A 16,892-nucleotide genomic window follows, 5' to 3' on the forward strand; every position below is an offset into this window, starting at 1 on the left:
ACTTGAGGCTCTGGAGCCGACCTTTCCATGCAGTGAAAGCAAATGTGCTCAGCTGCAGCCAAGGGCCCTGCAGGGAAAGCAGTGACCCCTGTGTGACCTCTGGGGGCTTTGTGAGGCTGGTGTGACTTGGTTTAACACTGGAACTTGCCTGTGGGTTCCTTCAGATTACTCTGAGTATGGCTTGGTGCCTTGGAGTCACAGGGATGGGGAAACTCCTTGGCACCCAGTGGGGAACGCACTGGATGAGGATGGGATGACCTTGAGGGAGCAGTTTGAAACTCCTTTTGGCTGTCCCCATCAACTGTACAGAAAAAAAAAGAAAATGAGCCAGTGGGGTATACCTGGTAAAGGGGGACAAAGGGGAGAAGCAGCCACTTGGGAATTACTCAGTCTCTGGTGACAGAGAAGCTGTGATAGCTGTGGGATACCTGCTGTACCCAAGGCCAAGTTTGAGCAGCTGCTGGGATAAAACCCAGGAGACAGAGATGTTGCTGTAGAGCAGCTCCTGTGGCCAGGCCAGGTGGGAGGGAAGAGCTGCTGTGGCTGGAGCCCTCCAGGACGGGTCCTGTGCCCTGGGAAAGCCAGGATGCTGCAGGGTGCACAGGGCGGAGGAGGGCTGGGAGCAGGCTGAGGTCTCTGCCCCTCAGGAAGCCGTGAGGGACTTGTGTGTTTTCCAAGCAGCAGAGACAGGATGCTGAGGGGTGGGAGAGAGACAGATTTCCTTCTGCAGTGAATAGGCTGGGGTGGGGGATGGTGGCTCCAATTTAACCCTTGCCTGTTCCTTTCATCTCCAAAACGAAACGGTGGCTTAGGAAACCATTCCAAGAAACTGCATAAATGGGAGGCACGAAAAGTACTGGGATGTTGGCACCAGGGTGATGCTGTGAGTTTATTATCCCAGTTCTCTCACCCGCAGGCATGTCTGCCTGGCTCTGGCATTCCTTTTTTACTTTGAAGTTTGTTTGTTCAGTGGCACTGGCATTGCTATGACCCACATGAACACCAGGGATGCCAAGGGAGAGGCTTATGGGACCTTGCATCAGGTAGAAGCAGCTTGTGGGAGACAGCTGCAGATTTGAGTCCTGTAACAATTTTTCAACAGAAGACTGAAAAAATGGAATTTCATTTGCCTTTTACTTCAAGGGTGGAGGGGGGGCAAAAAAATCTTAGGAGTAACTCCTGAAATGTTTTCTGTTCTTGTTCAGTGAAGATTCTTCTATATCTCTTGTAAAATCATTAATAGGACAATCTGGAGGAGAAGTGGAAGGAAACCCAACTACCATCACCTCCCACCCCCACCAAACCCTTGGAAATGCTGTGGAAACAGGGCCTGCATGCAGACCTATAGGGCATAAGTGCATAAAAAATTTGGGAGAGGTACCTGGAACATGGGAATCCAGAGAAAAGTACTTTGTTTACTGCACCAGAGTCTCCCAGAGCTGTGGAGAGTCCACATGGCTGAAAGTTGGCAGCCAGGCTGCAGGTGTGGTGAAAGAGAGGTGTTTTCTAAACACACCAAATACTTATTGCTCTGGCCTTTTGTAGATAAAGATCAGCTCTGACTTTAAAAGAAATTACAGCAGAAGTGCTTGTATCTGGGAGGATGAATACCTGCTTCCAGGTTGGGCTTTGTCAAATTGAACTTCATAAACAAATTACCTGATGTGATTAACCAAGTCAGAGTGTTGAAGGAAATGTGCCTCTGACTCTGACAGTATCGGGGTGGAAGCTGCAATGTGTTGGCCAGACAATTATTGTGGGTAGGAACAAACAGCCACAAGGTTCTTGGGTGTGAGGCTTCCCATTAAAACAATATCTTCTCTCTGGAAAAAAACCCACAGCAGAAAAAAATAACCCTCCTGAAAGCCTGAATTTTTTCTGAGATTCAAAACACTGTCTTTACTTTGCAGATGTTTGATGTGCAAGGACAGCAGAGAGCAGTTGTGAATCAAAAAGAGCTAAGAATTTGTAGGAAAACATCTGGTATCTAGACTGACCAGATAAAGAGTTTTCAGTAGCTCTGAAAACATTTCTGCCCTATGATTGTGCTAATTTCAGTAGGAGAAACAGTCCCTGCTCTGACCTCATTCAGTTTTACAAGTTTGAAAGTTGGAATACACAGATATTGGCCTACTTGTCCCTAAGGTAAAGGTGAGTTTAAAAAAAACCCAACTAAACAAATAAAAAGCAAGCAGAAAAATTAAATGTTTTAAAGATGACATAGGCAAAAAATATAGCAAAAACAAATAAAAACCATTTAAAGCCTGAAATGGAGTTGTAGGCAAGACAACCTGACCTTCTCAGAGCCTGCTTCAAGAAACAAAAACACTTCCTCATGCCAAGCATGCTCTGCATGAGCTGAGCTTGCTTGGTTTCAAGCTGATGACAGTGGCTTTTCCTGCTTTCGATGAAACAAATAATGCAATGGGGCAAGATGGGTCTCTGTCAGGGCAATTCTTTTTTCTTCCAACTGGGATATCAGCTGCCTGCCTGGTACCTGAGCCCATTCACAAGCTGGGCAAGGCTGGATAAGCCATTTCACCCAGGATGAAAATCCTACCACGGCTGGGATGTGCGAGGGTTGAAGGAAATACTGCTTTGTGCTGTTTGGAAATTATTCACTTGTGATAAAAATATATGTTTAAGGGGAGATTTCCACCCTTTCTCAGTGGGATTAGCCATGCTTTGGTGCTCACAGCAGTTGACAAGGAGGTGACAATGGGAGAACAGGATGTGTTGTGCTGTTGTCTAAAAGCAGAAGGGTAGGTGGGAACCTTCAGGCAGGTTTCTGCCTGCAGTGCTTCTGGTTTGGTACACCTGGCCTGTGGCAGGCAAACCTGGATTGCCCTGTGTGTCCTCATGAAGCTAGGCAGCACAGGGCTGCCTCAGCATCCAGCAGTGTCACTCGGTGTCCCCTGTGAGCTGGCAGCACGGGCAGAGGCAGCGCTGTGTCTGGAGGTGAGGCTGGGAGATGTGCTGGGACACGTGGGCTGTGCAGAGAGCGCAGGGTGTGAGTGGGACCACGAGTGCAGGTGACATCCCTCCCTCCTTCCCTCCCTCCCATGAGCACTGTCCATCCCATCCCCTCCAGCCTCCGCCCTCAGGCTCCGGCCAAAGCTCCCACTCCATCCAATTGCTCCAATTAGTGCTGTGGGGATTTCTTCTTTATTTAGAAGGTGGCTCGAGACCTGCCTGTATTTGAGTCCAGCTCCCTTTAATCTGCCCCAACCATGATTGAGGTTAACAGAGTTTCCTGCCCAGCAGCCTCTTTGACAAATTAGAGAGAGCCAGTGAGGCACTGTCAATAAACTTCCCACTGTATAGATTTTGTCCAGCAGAGCCTGAATAAATTGGGTCATGCTGCCATATGTAATCCGTGCACTTGAGGTTTGACCTGGCTCCTGTGCAAACCAGTGGGCAGGGATGTGTCTGGGAGCTGGACTGGAGCTCTGGCTGAGACAGCTGAATTTTGAAAGAGCTGGGGTGGAGCTGTGCCGTTCATTTTGGTGGACCAGTTTCATTTGTATGGGAAGATGATTGATGTCTTCCCGCGGGAGCTTTTGTCTGTGCTGGAGTGTGTCTCAAACAACATTGCCAAGATACCTTGGGGCTGGGTTAGGTAATTATTTTGTGATTAGATACTGAAATCAAATAAATAAGTTAATCATTTTACAAGTTCAGAAGAAAATACATTTATTTAATCTGAAACTTCTTCACAATAGCAATGCATAACTCTGTCTTTTTCTGCATGGTGTTGGCCTCGGGTCAGATGATTTCCCACTGAATGATTTGCTGGCATTCCATGGCCCTGGTAATGCAAAGTCACCTGTTTAGAAGGAGGCAGGATTCTTGTCCTTCTCTCCTTTGGGCACTTCATGAGAACCCTGCAAGTGGTGGTGATGGGCCATCAGTTTTCATATTGGCAGCACAGAAAAGATTAGTGCACTAGCAAGGGAGACTCCTCTTTTGAAAAGAGGCTTTAAATGATGTCAAGAACCACCACAACGATATGGTTTTTACATAAATAATAATTAATTACATGTAAATCAGACTTTTCCCCACCCCTTCCATTAGTACCGTCTTTGCTAAGCTCTCTGTCTTGTTTCTGTCCACTCACTCTGAGTAGCTGAATGGCAACAGACATCATTTGCAATGCTAACGTCAGATACGGGTCAAAATGGACAAGGAAAACACAACCCGGGGTTTTATCAATGCAATAACAACTAGTTCTGTCTAGAGATGGCAGTGTACTGGGGTTTAACCTCTTCACTGCCACAGAGCCAGAAACAGCAGGAATTTACTTTTCTGGTTTCCTGTTCTGCTATTTCTAACTTATTTTCAGCCCTTTCCTTCTCCTGGCCACTCTCTTTTTTCCCCCTTCTCTCCCCTTTCTGGTGTTTACTAGAGCATCTGGTAGTGTTTATCTCCCAAGACACAGGAGACTGTTGTTTTCATAGATATGTAACTAGCCTAAAAGCTTTAATCTTTGTTGATGTTGGACTTCTGGATTAAAAAATAGTCATAATAGTGGAAAAAGTTAAGATGAAATAATACTTCAGCATAGAACACTTTGGAGACAGCATCAACAGAAAACCCTTGACAGGGACAGCTGCAATTACTGCATCTCCTTCACAGGCAATGCTGAACTTGTGGGGAGAGCAGGGCAGGGAGTGAGGAGACCAATTCCCTGAGATGAGACTGCTTGTTCCACTGGAAGCTGAGAGTGTGGCATGTCCTCATGGAGATTTCTGCATGTGCTCCTGCAACAGCAGTTTAAGCAGACCCAGAAATGCCAACAAGATGTTAGAAATCTGTTTCCATCTCTGCTGGCTCCTTCCAATGCTGCCTCCCAGGAAGGCAGGGAAGGAGCTGATCTGGCTTTTAGCAGAGTCACACTGCACATGACCTGGGGTTTGAATCCCCCATGGAGGAAAGGCTGTGCTGGAGGTCAGAGGAGGAGATGGTGTTTTGGATTTGGTCTCTTGCTCTAGAGAAGCACGCCGGTTTTCCTCTGAAAGCTTCAGAGATGCTGAGATTGGGTTAATTAGAAGTTGTCAAGATACAGCAAGAAGTGTTGCTGTCATCAGAGAGATGTAGAAAGTGTTACAGAAATTGGGTAGCAAAAGGCAGGTAGGTGTCTGCTATCTGCAGAAGATCTTATTTGCTGCCTTCCCAGGGGACTAGGCACTGTCCCAAACCTGCAGCAAAGTCAGCTAGGCTGGAAGCAGACCTGCAAAATCCGGGTGGCTGCTGCTTTCCTAGCAGGAATATATTCAGTTGCTAATATTGTAAATGCTTGCTGGTACGTTTTTATAGCAATAGCATTTATGTAACTTAGGATTTTTATGTAATTTAGGATTTTAAATTAAATGTCTTAATTCAGGTGCTACATACCTCACTTTCCACCCCTGCTCTCCTGCTACATAAGGTGTAAACCTGACTGTAACCTCTCCCAACTTTTTGGAATAAAACATTTATGGAAAATCCTCACTTTGGGAAGGCAGCGAGCCGATGAAAGGGAGCTTAGCAGTAATGAACCAAGCTAATAAATTACCTAATGTCACCTTAGGATGGGTCTGTGGCCGCCTGTCACACAGCAGCACATCAAGCTGGAGATGCACAGTCGGTCTCTCCTAACCTTTGTACCTCCTCCTGCTAACCAGGGAGCTGGTTCTGGAACAGACCCGGCCTGTGGAGTCCTGCAAGCTGAAGGGTAAAATATTAATAAGCCAAAGAGGAGCTGGAGGTGTCAGTGAGGCTCCTGCACACTGCAGCCATGGGGGAGAGTGCTGCTGGTCTCCACACAAAGGGAATGGCAAACGGTTCCTCCACAGAAAATTTCACCCGACCAATTTTTTTTGCATGCAAAAATGCAGATTCAGCAGCACCAAAACGGTCTGTGCACACATGCCAAACTTGTCATTTATAAAAACTCAAAAAAGCTCTGACAAATGCTGAAGCTGTTAGTTTTGACACTTCTGACATGAAACACTTTGATTTTTCATTTTGAAACTACTTTGTGTTCAAAATGTCCTTTAATTTTATTTTCAAGCAAGGGGGTGTGTGTCTTTTTTCTTATTCCCCCAAAAAATCAAAATTGAAATGAAATCTTCGGATTGACTCAACATGAAATTGTTCTTGGATTTTTGATTTCACAAGGCTTTTTTTTCTTAGATGTGTTTGGCTTCAAGTCACTTCTTTTTCACCCCCAAAATTTGCCAGTTGGTTTATCAAGAGCCACAGAGAACATCAGCCCCTTTGAAGGGGCGCAGCTGCCACAATAGAATATTTTTTTCATGGCTGTCAGTTGCAGAAAGAAGGGGAAAAAAAAAAGAAAGGAGCCTTGCTTTTGCTTTCCAGGAGATTGAGTTCATTTTCTATCTGACAGGGATAAATAATAAACAATATTTTTTTTTTTTTCTGCTGTGAGGGATTGTGTTACGTTATCTGTTTAAACATTCCGTTACATTTTAGTAATGTGAATAATGATTATTCCTGTGCTTCTGAGCTCTCTCTCTTGGCTCGGGCGCCGGAGGTTCAGGAGACACCTGGCATTGTTGACAGAGCGCTGAACTTGAACGCCTCTCACTGTGACAGGGCAAGCCCAAATATTTTGGGAAGAGTCCTTGTTATGTTACGACAGGGGTTGGTAGCACTGATGCTGGGGACAGGTTTTGCTTTAATACAGAGCTGATTATGCTTTATTATTCAGGGAACAGCATGAACTTGGGCAGGCAGGCTGCTGGGAGAAGGAGGATTGCACTTGGGCACTTCTGATTTGTAGGATGTGCTGAAGGTCTTCCAAGAGATGCTGTCTCTCAGGAGAGGTCAGGATAGGAGCCCTGAAAGATGTTGTTCTGTGGGTGAAGAAAGTGGAAGAAATAAAGCTTTTTTCAAAATAATATAAATGTTTAATGTAGTCCCTACATGTAGACAAATACCTGGGGAAGAGCTTGTATTAAAATACCTTTTTAATCATACTTTCTATCCCTCAAGGTGGTGTTTGCTTCCTACAGTGTACATCTTCCCTCTTTTATTGGTTTCTTCTGCTGAAGTCAAGCTGCATCTTGGCAGTGCTTTGTGCATCTCCAGTGCTGCACGAGTGTCCAGCTCGTGGTGTTTCATCAGCCATGGACTTTCAGCAAGATTGGATGGGTTGTGGCGTTTGCCAATTCACGTACAGCATGCAATTATATTCAGGAAGTAATAGGAATTAAATTACATTAATTCCCATGAATATTCATTTAAGAATCTCGACCAAATTCAGGCAGATTAATAGTCCAACGAAAATACAATGGCTATTCATTGCCCCCACAGGAAAAGGAAATATGTATTGGCTGGCAGCTCAGGCCAAATGGAAATGTGCTATAGAAAAGTTATCTCTGGGTAGCTTCTGGTACAGTGGCGGCTGGAGGGACACCTCCAGGAGCAGAGAGGATTAGTGTGGGTACGGACGTGGGGAGCCTTTCCCATCCACCAGGAACCCAGAGGAGTCTGGGGTGAATCCAAGACTCGTGTCTCTGCACTGCCCATGCAAATCCAAACCAACTCTGACTGCAGTGGAGCTTCTCTGGACTCACAACAGAGCAAAATGTCATTCATTCCGTGCCTGACTGCCGCTGCCCTGTGCGTGGAGCCAGGCTGCAGCCTGCTCTGCCTGGATTGTGATGCTGCGGGGCAGCACAGCCATTTCTTTCCCTCACAAGCAGCACCAAGCTGGCTGTGCTGCTGGCTGCCTGCTCTGCCACAGCCAGCCCAGCAGCAGCCCTCGGGGTGGCTGTGGGGCAGCCCTGTCCTGCCAGGCACCTCCTGGCACAGGGAAGCTCAGCTCTGTTCCAGCTTGTCCTCCCAGCACAGGCCAGGACATGGCTTCTACTGTGGCCAGGGAAACTGGGAAAGTATGATAGCAAAAGCAGATGAAGGATGCAAATGTGTTTGCAACTGAGGGATCAGAATTTGGTATGCTGGAAACCCCCCTCCCCATCAACAATATTTCATTTTAAAAAATATCTGGGTTTGGTTATAGCTCTCATTTGGGAGAAGTTATTATTTTCACTTTGCCAGACAAGCCGACTTGAGACCTTAGCTGTGTCACGTTATCTCTTTGTGGGACTTCCCCAGTTGGAGAACAGATCCAGCTTCTACTAAAGCTGGTGCAAGAGCATAGGGCTTAGTCTCTAAGCTGATGTTTACACCTTTTAAAACTCCCCCTCATAGGCAGGTTGACCTTTCCTGCCCTTGAAGTTCTCTGAGTAAAAGAAAGGTCCAGTTATTTTACCTTGCACGTGTATCATGTGATGGGCAGAGCGGCATTTTCTACTTTTTTGAAGGTTATTTGTTGCCAGACTGATCTGATTTGCCCTGAAATGTGGAAAGCAGCAACCACCATTTTGTCAAGAAGGGGTTTTGCTTCAAGTTGCAGTACAAGTATACTCACAGGGCTGCTTCTGCTTGTGCTTATTTGAAACAAAAGTCAGATAATCATAAAACCAGGCTGTAAATCCAATGTACGTTTCACTTTATGTCCGCCAACTTTTCGGGGCAGTACATGGTGTGTATCTCATCTTTTCACGTCTGATGTAAAAGGTAAAATAACAGCCGAGTACCCACATGGGCTTTGCACCTACGCAGGAGTGCCAAGTGGGCCAGGAACCCGCCGTGCAGCCTGGTGATGTGCTCTGCAAAGCCTCATAAACCAGTGACTAAGGCAGAAAGGACTCCAAGGCCTGGCTCCTGGGACATTGGAGGTGTGGCATTACAGTAGCTTGGAAAACATTCTGACTTTATAACAAGTAACACCTATAATTACAGAGGCGTCATCACCTTCATAATTTTTTTTTTTCTTAGCTAACAAGCTGTAGTTGTAGCCTGTGTACATCCCTGCCAAAATCTGTGAAGCATTTGCTCTTGGGATGGTTCTGCCGGTGGTGGGAATATCAAGCATCTTTCTCCAGGCACTTGTAAAACAATACAGCAGTAAACAATTCAAGCACAATTAGCAGCTACATAGGCAGAGGGGGAGGGAGAAGTCCCACCGCTGGTACTGTCTGTGGAATTAATCATGTTTTACGGAGTTGATATACTGGTTTGGATGTGTGAAGTTAAAAACAGGAGATGAAGAAGTAGCCAATAAGCGTTTATTCGAGGATGAAATGTAAAACAAGTGTTGTTTTTCAGCGGTCTAGGGGAGAGTGCTTAAAAAATGCTCTTTTAACAGGCTTAGCTCATTTTTCTTCCTACTGAAGAAACAGATGAACTAAAAAATATAACAAGATGATGTTCGCTTTTAAAGCTGGTGGTCCCGCCAGGTGACACAAACCCCTGCGGTACCGGGGCTGCAGAAGCGGGATGCTGAACGCTCCGCTCCCGGCTCTCGCCCGTTCCCGGCCCCGAGCGCTCCCCGCCGGTCTCAGCGCACCGCTCCGGCAGCGGCGCGAGCAGCACCTCCGCAAATATTTATTTGCAGCGATTTTCCGCTCTCAATTATTTAAAATATAATGAATTACGCATAAGTACCTCGCTATTAGGGTAATTCCAGGTCTTAATTGCTGCCAGCGCGGCTCCCGCCGTTCTGCCGGGAGGTGGCGCCGCGGGCCCGGCGCTGCTGCCGGAGCCGCCGGGGCCGGGCCGGGCCGGGGACCGGGCACCGGGACTGGGGGAGAGGCTGCGCTCAGCGCGGTTCGCCCCGCGGTACCGCTCCTGACAGTGTGTGAAACTATCGCCCCGGCCCCGGGTCAGTCCTGCGGGCAGCCACGCGCGATCGCCCAAAAAGCAGGGAGGGAAGAAAGTCGGGCGGGTCAAGGAAAAAGAGTTTTTTCCCCGAACGAGTCGGTCGCTCGGTAACTTCGCGGCGGCCCGCTGACTCCGGCCCGCAGCGCCGGGCAGGACGCGCTCCATCCCCGCGGGGCGCCCGACCACCGAGCCCCGTCCTCGTCCCGTGGGCGCCGCGGTGCTGCGGGCAGCGGGCCGGGGTCCCGGGCAGGGCAGGGCGAGGGGCTGCCCGGCGGGGCCGCTCCCCTCGCCTGCTCCGGCCGCCGTCAATGGGGGCCCCCGCGCCGCTGAGGTTCCAAATCCGCGCTAAGGCCATCGGTGCCGTTAAAATTCGCGGTGCGCGAGTGCCGGAGCCGCGGGGCTGGGGCAGCCGGGTGGTCCCGGCTCTGCCCCCGCTCGCGTTCTCCCCGCGGGCGCTGCCGCCCCTCTCCTCGGGAGCCCCGACGGCACGGCCGGAGCGCCGCCGCTCCGCGCACCCACCGAGATGCGGAGCCAGCCCCGCGGAGCGGCTCCGGGCGGGCACGCAGCCCCGTCCTCGGGACGGTCAGTCCCGCTCAGCGGCCGGTGCGCGCCGCTGCGCACCCGCGCACTGTGTCTAAGCGGTGTTTGCGCCCACAGCGGCGGGCGCTGCGGGGAGAACGCGGGCAGCGCCCGCCTCGCCGCTCCGCGCAGGTAAGGCGGCTCCGCGGGTACCCGCGGAGGGCACTCCGGGATCCACCGCATCCCTCAGCTCCGCTGGCCTGATGCCCCGCTGCCCCCCGCGCGGCTGCAGAAAAGTTGGTAGGGGTGCGCAGCGCTGCGCCACCGCCGACGGAGCGGCCCCGGCCCGGGCGCTGAGCTGTCCCTCGGGGCGCGGAGGGGTGCGCAGGGATGCGCAGCGCTGCGCACCGCGCTCCACCGCCACTTTCGCTTCCCCGTGGGGCCGCCCCGCCTCCCCCGGCCCGGCCCCCCCCGCCCCCCCTGCCGTCCTCCGCGGAGCTCCGCGCCTGCGGGGCTCTCGCCCTTCACCCCCTGCGCGCTTCACCCCCCGCTTCTATTATTTTATTTTTTTTTATTATTATTTTTCCCTTGCGCCGAGCCTTGTTTACCCAGCAGGTGGATGTGACGTCAGAGACTGACAACAGCAAAAAATAACAACATCTCCCTCCGCGGGGGTGTCGCGGGCCGCCCCCGGCCCGCCCGCGCGGGGCTGCGCGGGGCGGGGAGGGGGCGCGGGGCGGCGCGGGGCGGGGGCGCGGCGGGGCGGCGTGCGGGGCCCGCGGGCGCGGCGCCGGGCGGAGGGCTCTATTGTTATTTACCGAGCGGCGGAGCACGCCGCCGCGCCGCCCGGGCTCGGCGTGCCGGAGGGACGGGAGGGAGGGACGGGACGGAGGCAGCCCCGCGCCGCTCCGCGCCGCCGCCCGCCCGCGCCGCGGCCGCGCCGTGCTGGGCAGCGGCAGGGCCGAGTCCTGCGGGTGAGTCCGGCGCCCCCCGACACTTTCCCCGCTGCTCCGGGGCTGTTGCACTTTTCCCCCCGCCGGCCCCACGTGCCCGGCCGCCCCTCCCCGACCGCCGCCGCGGTACCGGGGGGGTGGGGGGATGTGGGGCGGCGGTGCGCGGATGCGGAGCCCCCTCCCCGGGCTGCGGGACCGCCCGCACCCCCTCCCCGCCCACTTTGGAAACTTCCCCCCCGCCCCGGGCTGCGCGCACTCCCCGCCGTGGTGGGATGCGGCGCGTCCCGCCCCCCTCCCATCCCCGCTCGCGCTTTCCGCGTGTTTTCCGCCGGGTGCCTCCGCGCCGCCGCGCAAGGGGCGCGTACGCCCCAACTTCTGCACTCGGGGCAAGAAGTTGCGGTGGGGCCGCACCCCCCCCCGCGCTGTACCCGGCTCTCCGTTGCCCCTTCCCCGCGCACCTGTTGCGGCTTCACGCCCGCGCAGCCCCTTCCGCAGGCGCGGAGCTCCGCGCAGCGCATCCGCCCCCATCGCGGGTCCCTGGGACGCGTTGCGCCCATCCCCCCCATATCTTTTCTTTTCTTTTTTTTTTTTTTTTTTTTTTTTTGAAACGAAGTGTTTGAATAAACACCCGCGCCTCCCCAGCTCAGCCCGGCGCAACTTCTCACTGCGCGGGTGCGGACCGCGCATCCTTCACGCGCGTGTGTGTGCGCACGTCCCCCTCCCGCGCAGCCCCGCGGTGCGGAGCGTCGGGACGGAGCCGCGGCTCGCTGCGCGCCGCGGAGCCGCCGCCGGTGCCCGGTAAGTAGGGCCGCCCCGCGCACCTGCCGGCCCGCGCTGCGCGGCCGCGTCCCCGGGCAGCGGAGGGGTGCGCGCTGCCCGCGGCCGAGCGGCGTGTCCGCGCCTCCCTCCTCCCCACCCCCGCCCCGCCGGTTTGTGCGTGCCTTTCTTTCCTGGAAAAAAAAAACCAAAACCAGCAAAAACCCAAAGCAGCGGAGGGAGCGGGGCGCGGGCAGCTGCGCGGGCACGGCTCCGCGGGGCGCAGCGCAGCGCAGCCCGCTCCGCACCGCCGGTAACGATCAGCGACCGCGCGGCCCCGGCGCGGAGAGCATCGCCGGGCGGGCTGCGGAGCGCCGCGCTCTCAGCGACTCTTCTGCTGCCACTTCGCTGTAATGATTTTAATTGCGTGTTTTTGCTTTGAGTGAGCCAAGCCGAGCGAGATTACTTTTTTTGGGTTTTTTTCCCTTTTCCCCCGTCCTTTTCCCCCCCGGTTCCCTCTGAGCCCGGCAGCGGCGGCAGCGCGCAGCCCTCCCGTCCCTACCCGAGGCATCTGCCGCCTGCGAGCGCTCTGCGAGCCGCTTCTGTAGAGAGGCTGCAGCCCAACTTCTGTGCTCAGAAGTTTAAGGTTTCATTTTTAGTAACTGTTCTCGGAGTGAGTAATGGATGTGTACTGCTCGTAGCGTGTCGTCTGCACTGTATAGCCTGCTGATTTCTGGGATGCTGGATGGTTCTAAATATTAAAACAGTTCTCTAAACTGTGTTTGCTTTCCATACAGTTTTTCTAAACTTGGGTTTTACCTGATTTGACCAAATCTTGATGTCACTAGTGACAGCTGCTTAATTAGACAAAGTTGCAAGCATGTCATCGAAGAAACTTTTTTGCCTGTGCTGGTAATCCACAGTTTACTTTAATATTTTGGAAAACATGCATTTTGCTCGGTTTAATATTATTTTTACAATTTTTGTTACTGCTGAGAAGCTCTTGTGTTCTGTAAGTTTGAGAGAGCCTGAAATAACTCAAGTTCCCAGAGAAGCGAGTGTGGGCAAGGAGGTACCGTGCATCTTGGCAGCTAGATTTGGGGGAAGACAAGGAAATTTGGGGCTACTCGTTTCAACTTCTCTCCTGCGAAGTTTTTCCCCTGCACATTTTGTTTGAACTATCTCCCAACCATATTGAATGGACCGGGGCACTGGGGGAGGAAGCTCTCCACTAGTTACCATTCAAAAGGTGTCGGCTAAAATCTCATTGCAAAAAGGTATTGTAGCTTTAACATCTTGCATTGGCAGCATTCTTCCCCCTTAGTCTTTGGATTAGTCATTGTATGAGAGACAGGAAAAAAAAAATCACTTTTTTTTTTTTTTTTTTTTTTTTTTCTCTGGAAAAAGTAAAGTAAACAGCCTCCAACAAGTGAACCTTGACAACCCAGATTAAGGAAGGCAGGAGAGATCAAACAAAGCTGCTGCTGGGCTGTTGTCAGGAGCTGCCTCACTGAAAGCTCTGGACTATTCGATCAGGCAGCAAGGCTATATGTTCACTTATGCAGAAATGGACCATTACAAATGCTGATCTTTGTTGTGAAACCAAAGGATAACTCTGAGAAAAATAACTACTATTTCAAACAAGGCTTTCTGTTGCTTACGGTTTTGATTGCAAAGTTAGTTTTTTGTGCATGGGCTGGGGTTTTGGGGTTTGTTTGTTTTTTTTTAAAGTGATGATGGTTTGAAGTGCATTTTTACACTTTCAGAGAGACTTAGGATTTGATTATGTTTACGCTGCCTAGAGCTGCAGAGAAGAAGGCATTAAATTAGTGCAATGCAGAAAAACCTAACAGTTCTGTGGAATTCAGCTTTTATTTCTGGATCGCTGAATTGTAAGGAAACGTGGATTTGGCTTTTTTTCTCTGTGTGTGTAAGTTCTGTGTTGGTGTATAATAGAGGAGTTTGGTTCTGATTAAGCACTGTATATTGGATGACTGCATTCCTAGAGTTTGGAAAACTTGTAATATCTTTGCTTCAAACATGTTGCCAAGCAGTCAGGATGGACCTTGGTTTGATACTCCGGGATTTTTACAAGAGTGTGTGTAATGTGTCTTCATGGCTGTATCACAGACGCTGTTACTGTATAGTTTTTAGTGGAAATACCCGTAAAGAGTATTAATAGGCATTTGATTTTACTTCAATAAACAGATAGGATTTAGGTACTAATGGAAATGAACCAGGGGAGTGAGGTTAGTTTTGTTGTGTGACAGTTTCATGTTTGTATTCAAACACTTGAACTCAAACTTTAAATATGTGTCACTTTCATTCCTTTAAAGTATTCTAAAATAATGGAAATATCTGTTTTTAAAAAAAAATCCAAGTAAGAGGCTGTTAACCTAATGTGTGTTAATCAGGAGGCAGACCAAGTGCACATCTGCTGAAGAATTAAGAAATCCTAAATCTTTTTGCATAAGCATTTTTTTAATTAGCAGTGCAGATCTCACAATAAGTACTTTATACTTTCTGTAAGGTAAGGTTTCATAACTGTCCTGCATAACTTACTCTCAAGCCTGTAAAGATTTTTTTATGGTATATATTTTAATTAGACAATAAAAAGTACGTGCATTAAGCATGCACATGTATGCTATTAAGCCATTTTGCGTAATGTGTAATGTTTTCTAACATCTATAAACATTTTCTGCTTAAATCAGTTCCACCAGTAACCGTAACACAGCTGGGTTTTGCCCTGGTAGGAGAAGGAGCAGGGAAGTTGAGCAGGGAATTGTGCATCGGACATTAGCGTGCAGCATACGCCGCAGTGTGCGTTTCTCATGGAGGGGATCACCTTTTTCCAGAGCTAAAATTCACATTGTCATCCTTGATGTGATATACTGTAAACGTCTGTAGCTCCTGAATTACTCCTGTTTCATAGCACTGTAAAAAATTACGAAAAAGACTGGTGGTAAAAAGGCAAATATATGGAATGTATCTAGTGTTTAGTATTCGTACCTCTTGTGGTCATTTATATTGAGAGATTGAACTGGATAACACAATTCCTTTTGTGAAATATCCGTTGAGCATGTATTTGTGTGTCAAATGAAATAACATATGCGCACACATATGTAGGATTTGTATGTAAAATACGGTTATTTCAGCAAGGCTGTCCGGTTATTTATGGGGCATAATGATACTTCTGTCATCTTAAATTTTCTCCGAGAAGCTTTAATAAATTTAAATAGATTATATGCTGTCAGAAAATAGTATAAATTTTGTTTACGATTCACTTGCTTTAAGGTACTTATACTAAAGAAGCTCATTTAACCCCAAGACTGAGGAGCATTAAGTGGTGAGAGGAGTCTGCTGAAGAGCTGCTGCTGCCCTTTGCTCTTGTGATAATCTTAAATTACTACAATTTAATTGCAACTTCAAGGCACTGAGCTGAAATATTTTTATGCAGCTGAGCCAGGGCTGGAGAAGGCTCGGTGGGGTTTTTGCAGGTAGCTGGGTGTCTTTTGGAGGTGCAGCGTTTGTTCAGGCCTCTCCTGCCCTTCCCAGCACATCCAGCATTGTGTGTGCAGGGACAGGGTGCCAGGCAGGGAGCTTTCCCGAGGTTCCCACTGCAGGGGGAGTGGGATCAGGCCCTGCAGGGCTCGGGTGCACGAGGGTTTTGTTTGCTGTCCGTATTTAAGCTGAATTAAATAGCGCGTTTTAATTATTCCTCAGATGAGCCTTGCTGTCAGAGCTTCTCCCTGCGAGCCTCTGCTAGGGGAGCAGGTGGGAAGGGGCTGGTGGCTGGAGGGGAAGCCCAGGGGGTGGTCAGCGGTGTGGGGACACGGCGGCACCCTGCCCTGAGCGTGGCCCGTGGGCACGGTGTGGTCCCTGTGTCCCCAGGGATGAGCTCAGGGTGCAGTCGGCCACCCTGGGCCTGATCCAGAGTGTGCTGGCATCAACTGGGGCTTCTGCTGATGCCGCTGCCTTTGGCTTTTGGTCTGTGCCACTAACTGGTACCACTGAAACTTTTTCTCCCCCTCCCTCCACGCAGAGTAGCGTGTTTTCACACCCGGCGAGCGCTTCGGCAGAGATGTGATATGCAGGAGCAGCCAGGAAGCATTTGCTAGGTGGAATTCAGAGACGCTGTGTGCTAGAGATCAGCAGCGTCTTTGAGACCGTTCTTAGAGGTCCTGGCAAGCAAACTTTATTCCAGAGCTTCGAAAGGTATGGCCAGGCTGGGAGCGCTTAACGTCGTGCCACCGAGGACGCGCGTCAGCGCCGGCCGTGCTGAGGCACAGCGGCGTTCCAATCGTGAGTCTGATTGTTTTTCTGTTGGCCAGAGCCTTGTGGAGTGTCTCGTTGCGAGAAGAGCCGGAGAAGATCTCGTGGCTGCTAGAAGTGGTTGGTTTTGCGCTGACAGAGGCGCTGCTCGCAGCCTGCTCGCTGCGCGGCTCGATCCCGCAGCTCGCTGCGCTGGGAACTGCAGCTCCTGCAGGTAACAAGGTGATGCCAGTGTAGAGAGAGGGGGGAAAAATCCAGCATGGAGTAAACCATGCAGTCCTTACAGGAGAAACTTAATTGTGGGATCGCTGTAGTGTTTTACTTTAGAAAGATTTATTTTGTGCTGTAGAGGAATCGGTTGTGCTGTTTTGCTGAGATCATTTATTTGTTGGTTGGGATTTCTGGAGTGGTTTAACACGTGCTCTTTTTCCTTACTCCAGCGTTGGAGCTCCCAAGTCAGAGGAGCTGCTGGCTCTGTTCGTGTGCAGCCTTCTCTGCAAATGTGCTCTAGGGTTTTGTCTTTCTGTTCTCCTGGCACGGGTCTCTTCCATGCATGCAAGTGAGCAGGCTTATGTCTAATGGCTGTTTGGATGTGGCAAGTATCCAGAATAATCCTGATGACTTTTTGTTCCGCGTCATTCTGCAAATGAGGACGGGATT

The 16,892-nt window shown here is 50.5% G+C and overlaps 1 protein-coding gene across 4 annotated transcripts in view; it reads left to right on the forward strand.

The window, feature by feature from the left end:
* Positions 1-11,191: 11,191 nt before the first annotated feature.
* Positions 11,192-16,892, forward strand: part of FOXP1 (forkhead box P1) — a 377,157-nt gene continuing 371,456 nt past the window's right edge. For all 4 annotated transcript variants that reach the window (XM_054280796.1, XM_054280797.1, XM_054280798.1 and 1 more), the window contains exon 1: positions 11,192-11,225. The gene's annotated coding sequence lies outside the window, so the exon portion shown is untranslated. The remainder of the gene's footprint in view (positions 11,226-16,892) is intronic.

This window comes from Melozone crissalis, unplaced genomic scaffold (genome assembly GCF_028551555.1).
Source record: "Melozone crissalis strain CALT ecotype California unplaced genomic scaffold, PUWL_Pcris_2 ptg000029l_1, whole genome shotgun sequence".
Taxonomy (NCBI): domain Eukaryota; kingdom Metazoa; phylum Chordata; class Aves; order Passeriformes; family Passerellidae; genus Melozone; species Melozone crissalis.